Source organism: Juglans microcarpa x Juglans regia, chromosome 2D (assembly GCF_004785595.1).
Source record: "Juglans microcarpa x Juglans regia isolate MS1-56 chromosome 2D, Jm3101_v1.0, whole genome shotgun sequence".
Lineage (NCBI taxonomy): Eukaryota > Viridiplantae > Streptophyta > Magnoliopsida > Fagales > Juglandaceae > Juglans > Juglans microcarpa x Juglans regia.
The window spans coordinates 21390602-21397247 of record NC_054596.1 but is presented as its reverse complement, the minus strand read 5'-3'; positions in this window follow the sequence as shown (position 1 = coordinate 21397247).

Sequence of the window (6646 nt, the reverse complement as noted above, 5' to 3'; positions counted from 1 at the left end):
TTCATTCTAATTAAATTATAGTTTTTACTTCTATTTTCAATGGTCGGTAATATCCAAAATTCGTTGATTACACTCATCTAAAATTTCATATATGTATGTATGTATGTATGTATGTATGTATGTGTATGTATATAAGTACATATGTAAGTGTATATATATATATATATATATATATGTATGTATGTATGTCTTAACTTACCAACCGAATATCTACATTTTCCATTCAGCTATCTTCTTTGGTCAATATTTCTTCTATCCAACAATCATATTTACAATTCCATTTTCACTTCTTCTTATGCCAAACTTTCTTTTATCCTGCTACTCATATTTTTTGTGTTGTAACTAATAGTCTCATTGAAATTTTATAAATAGATTAGGTACCATAACTACTTCCCACTCATATGAAACCAAGTCTCTTGTGATTTCCAATCTATTTTTTTTTTTCAATTCTTGAATTTATACCATTCTCAGTTCTCTATGGATACATATTGAATTATTGATCATATTAATGTATGTGAAGATTATTTTATGCATCCATATGCAGTAGAAGCTTATGATGGGGTAATGGCAGGTCTTATGGGCAAATATTTGAGGATCAGAGATAGTACCACACGATTGAGTATGAGAAATTTTGTTATAGTGATCGTGTCAATTTTTATTGATGAGTACTTGAGGTCTTTGAATAGAAACAATATAGCAAAATTACCAGATGTTGGATAATGATGTGGATTTCTAGAAATGTTGGAAAGTGGAGGTGTAAGAAAAAATCAAAAAACTGGTTGAATCAGACCGAACTGGTGGGTATGGTCTAGTTTATAACTGATCCGATGCGGTATTGGTTCTTAAAAACGAAAACAGATCCTAAACATGTGTGGTACCGATTTTCATATTTTGAAAACCGGTTTAAACCAAACCGGACCGATACTTATATGTTTTTAACTTTTTATATTATATATAATTTTTATATTATTATTATATATATTATCCTACATTTCTAATTAATATAACATGAAATTCTACTCTTATTATTCAAATCTATTAATCTTATAACATTAAATTAATATATTAGTATAATTAGACACAAATAATACTATTTTAATCTTATTATTCAAGTTTATTAATCTCATTAATAAGTTAGACACTACTTATATTATATTGCTATAATTGAACATTAAAGAATTAGTAGTTGTTAATAATAAATACTATATTCTCACCATTAAGTTTAGTTTTAAAAAAATTATAATATTAAACATATATAGTGTCACATGTGTAAATGGTAAACCAGAAAACCAAACCGGACCAGATTGAAACTGGAAAAGTCAAGAGTTCTGGTTTTGTTGATGAATCGGTCTGTATCGGTTCTTAAATTTTTAAAACCGTTATATACCTATTTGGTTCTATAATTTCTCCAAAACTGGACCGTTACACCCCTATTGGATAACATTGATTGCATGAATTGGAAATGAAAATCTGCCCTAGTGCTTGGAAAGGTATGTACATGATTTTTTTTTTCAATCTCCTGAATATTATCCATGCTAATGTTGAGTAAAGCCAATATGAGGAGATTGTCCTCCTTTACAGTGAAAAATACACCCCGTTGAAATTTCTTCGTAGATGTCATTTCTTCACCTTCGAGTTGTGTTGCTTGAAATACAACATTATCATATATGCAAGCCATTGAGGTGTTGTTAGTACTATATTTACCACTTTATGCGATAGTGGTGAAGAAGGGATCTTCACCAAATGGTATGTCCATCCTTGAAGAGAAGATAATTTTACAAAACCCAAAAAAAAAAAAATACTATTAAATGTATAAAATTAATAGAGCATTTTCAGCAAACTATATTAGAGTGCACAATCTTAGAATATGATAAAAGCATTTCTAGAAAATTGATTTTAATTTTAGCTTTACAACAAAAAATTCTATACAAAGCTACTAAAATTCTAGCAGTAATTTTATAAAGTCTGCTTCCCCTTGTAAGTATATTTTCCTAGCACTTTAAAGTTTCATTCTTGCTAGCACTCTTTTAAAGTCTTCATTCATGTAAGCGCAAGTTTATAATACTAGTGTTATATACAATAGAAAAAAAAAAAAATTAAGAGTAACTAAAAAAAAGACCTAGTATAGTTGAAGTTGCTCTGACTTAGCTTCATAAAGGACCAAAGATTTTCAAGGCCATTAAAATGAGTCATATACATTGCTAGAACTGGAAATGAGTACTAATTTCCATATCTTGGAAAGCACAAGGCTTACCTTTTGGACAATAGGAGATTTTGGACAACTTATAGTGCATTACTTGACAACCATATCCCCCTCTGTTGCTCTCTCCCTTGCCTATCCCCCTCTCTGTGATTGCCACCACTGCGATCACCGGCATGAGCCTAGATGGCACGCCCACCGCAAGTATCGGCTTCACGAGCCCAGACGACATGAGCACCCAGCTCTTGCACGGACACCAGCCTCCACTACGAAAGCGGCCCTTCCTACGCATGAGTACTGGCCGCACGACTATTAGCCATAGCCATCGTACCGTCCCTCTCAACCAGCTCTTGCCCTAGATTGCGTCCTTTCCAAGTGGCTCCTCACCTCACTCAAGTCAAAGAGAAAGGATGAAAAAATAGGGTTTTTCGGAAGGTGTAGAAGAGGCTATACTAAGACATAGATCTTAGAAATGAAGAAGATGAACAAAGCTATGCTAAGAATGGGATCACTCGAAAGTACTCACCTTTATTAGAGTTGAAAATAAAGCACACAAAAACAAATGACACAGACTGAAAAAATGGATAGAGGGAAGTGAGGGGGAAGGAACCAAAGCTGGAGTTTCTCTCTCTAGTTACTTAGTCTTTGATGATAATATAACTTTTAGCTTAGGACTTATAGCCTAGAGGTTAAAGTAATAAGCTCTACTATTAAAAAGCTATTTACTGTTCGGTAACCATATGTCTAAAGCACTTTTAAATATACTACATTTGTTTGGAAATAAATTAAAAAAATATTTTTTTGAGGTGGAAATGACATAAAACATCATTTAATTTTTCACAAATTATGACAATATCCTTGATAGAAATAAAATCTTATAATCAAATACCAATGAAAATAGTATAATACAATTTTCCATAAGTATAATGAAAAAAAGGAGCAATACAATTACGCTCAATATTCATAGCATTTTCACTCGATATCTCTTATTGTTTCAAGCGTGAGTATTCTTCTGCTTCTTTGTCCTCTATACTTTCAAGACGTATATAATCCTCGCCATCATTGTATGACTTGAACTTAAGATCCTTCAATGCATGGTTTAATATAAACTATGAATAGCCATATCGGCCCCGACAATTTTAACTTGTTTATCAAAAGAAAAATTTGGCATACAATCCAATATCTTCTATCTATTTTTCCAAACTCCGAATCTTCTCTCAATAGTACATCTAAACGACGAATGTGCATGATTAAATATTTCATGCACTCACATTGATCAATTACACAACAAAAGTCCTATAGATGATATCGTTCCCTTTTTTATGGCACCATGTATCCATTCATATGAGAATATCCAGAATCTACCAAGTAATATTTACCGATATACAATAAATGATAATTAATCAAAAGTAATGAAAAAATAATTTATTATCTTATTTAGTTCATTAATGTCATTCTTATTAAATTCAAATCTTTATGTGGACATGGAATGCACAATTCCTCGTTTCGCATAGCTTCCTTAAAAATACGTTTATCGTGTGCTGCACTTTTCCATCTACCCAAAACAAAGGCTAAGATGTGCATATGAAAATCCCAAACTGCCATGATATTCTAACTAGATATCCCTTTTCTATCAATAAATGAAATTTTTTTTGTTATAGATGTCGTAACTTGCACATGGGTTTCATTAATAGCTCCAATACAATCTTTGAAGTATGGCTAATATTGTTCATCTCGATGGATTTTGTTTTTGGGCATTCTTAAATTTCAAAAAAAGGAAATTTTCCAAATAAAAGGAAAATTTGGAAAAAAAAAAAGAAAAATAATTTTTTTCCCTTAATTAACCACAATAAAAGGAAAAAACACATGGATTGTGTTTGGTAAGAGGTTGCCTCGACCGTGCTTAAGGGGCGATGAGAGAAACACTTTGTTGAGTTGTTTCCTCATTTGGTTGCCAGGTGCAAGTGGAGACACTCGGCTTGTGTTCGGTAGGAGATTGCCTCTTTCGCCCTTAAGGGGCAAGGAGAGAAACACCTTGTTGAGTTGTTTCCTCCTTTAGTCGTCAGGTGCGAGTGCAGATACTTGACTTGTGTTTGGCAGGAGGTTACCATGATCGCGCTTAAGGGGCGAGGAGGGAAACGCGCTGTTGAGTTGTTTCCTCCTTCGGTCGCTAAGTACGAGTGAAGACACTCGACTTGTGTTTGGCAGGATGTTGCCTCGACCGCCCTTAAGGGGTGAGGATAGAAACACTCCGTTGAGTTGTTTTGTCCTTTGGTCGCCAAGTGCGAGTGGAGACACTCAACTTGTGTTTGGCAAGAAGCTGCCTCGACTGTGCTTAAGGGGCGATGAGAGAAATACTCCGTTGAGATGTTTCCTTCGTTGATTGCCAGGTGTGTGTAAAGACACTCGACTTGTGTTTGGAGGGAGGTTGCCTTGACCATGATTAAGGGGCAAGGAGAGACACACTCGATTGAGTTGTTTTCTTCTTTTGTCACAAGGTGCTAGTGGAGACAATGGAAGCGAACAACCCTTTTATTACAATGACATGATTACATGGAAATTTATACAATGTAATTTCTTTGGTGTTCGACATTCCATGGGTGGGGTAGGTCCTTCCTTTGGGTATCTTTGAGGCGGTATGAACCTGATCTGTGGCTAGCTATGACAATGTAGGGACCTTCCCATCATGGTCTGAGTTTCCCTCTTCCGCGGTGGTGACTCCAACTTTCTTCAAGACCATGTCTCGTATCTTAAAGGACCTTGCATTGACCCTCTTATTGAAATACAACCACGTCTTCCTTTTGTTAGCAATTGCTTTATTCTCTGCATCAATTCTTTTTTCTTTCAGCAAGTCGAGGCCTTCTTCCAGTTCTTTGATATTTTTTCCTTATTTTCTCCTAGCATCTTCTTCATTATGCCCATTATCGTTTTATTTGTCGCCTTAACTTCCCCGTTGGCCTGAGGATGTCTGGGGAAGGAATACTTGACCTTGATTTCGAGTTCAGCATAATAGTTCTAGTAGTGCTCAGAGTCAAATTGCATGCCGTTGTCTGGGATGATGCTCTGTGGTACCCTAAATCAGCATATGATGGTTTTCCAGATAAACTTGGTAACATTTTATGAGGTTATTGTCGCCATTGCCCCTGCCTCTACTTTTTTTGTGAAGTAATCATTGATGACAATGATAAACTTTATTCCTCCTTTACCTGGAGGCATGGGACCTACCAAATCCACTCCCCACTCGGCAAATGGCTAGGGGGATGTGACCGATGTCGGCTTCGTAGGCGGGTCGCTCAAGATTAGCGCATGCAGCTGGCATTGGACACACTTCCTGGTTAATTCCTTGATTTCTTTAAGGGCATGTGGACAATAGTACCCAGCCCTCATGACCTTGCTTGAAAATGTTTTGTATTTGATTAATGTTTAAGAAGAAAATATCTAAGAATACTATAGGACAATTGTGTTATCAAACGGACCCTTAGGGGATGTATGGAAACAATTTTCATCTCATCTCATATCATCCTATTCCATCTCATTTCCTTTCCAAATATCATTTAAACATAAATTTTTTCAAACTAATCATTACAACATTTTCAAACTAACCATTAAAATTTTCTCAAACTTTCAAACAAAAAACAAAAAATAAAAAACAACTCAACTTTTTTAAATTCTAAAATAAAAATTATATTCTAACAATATTTTAACTTTATAATATTTTTATTCAATTTTTTTTCTCTTCTTTCCCAAAACCTAATAAATACTCAACTTAAATTATATCATTATTATTCACAAACCATTTTATTATTATTCACAAAATTTTCATCTCATCTTATTTCTCAAACATTCCCTTAATGTAGGAAGAGTAGATGTTATGAAACTAAAGTGAAATTTAAGGGGACAAATGAAACTTGTTCTTGATTTTTCATATGAATAACATGTTATTCATGTAACATCAAATAATGAAAGGATAACGAATAATATTGTTATTCTAAGATTCTAATCATACCACAACAAAATAATTTATTTTTAAAATTTTATGAGATTGGGCTCATCGAGTTAGGTTAGGTTTGGATAGTCAGATAAGATGAGATAATAAATATATGAATAATAATGCGATAGGTTATGAATATGAGTGAAATAGTTTGAGTTAAGATTTTTATTGAATTTTGGGAAAGAAAAGAGAAAAATTGAACCAAAATATTATAAAATTAAAATATCTTTTGAATATAATTTTGTAATATAATTTTTGTTTTAAGATGCGAAACCCCCGTCCACCAAATGTATAAAAAAAATGTTGAGATAAAATGGAATAAAATAAGTTGAGATGAGACTAATTGCATATTGAAACAAGGTCTTAATTTGGTTTTTTCGATAAACCTGCGCCGCTAATTACATTTCCCAAGCAAAATATATCCCATCATATCATTATTTGTCCAAATTTTAGTT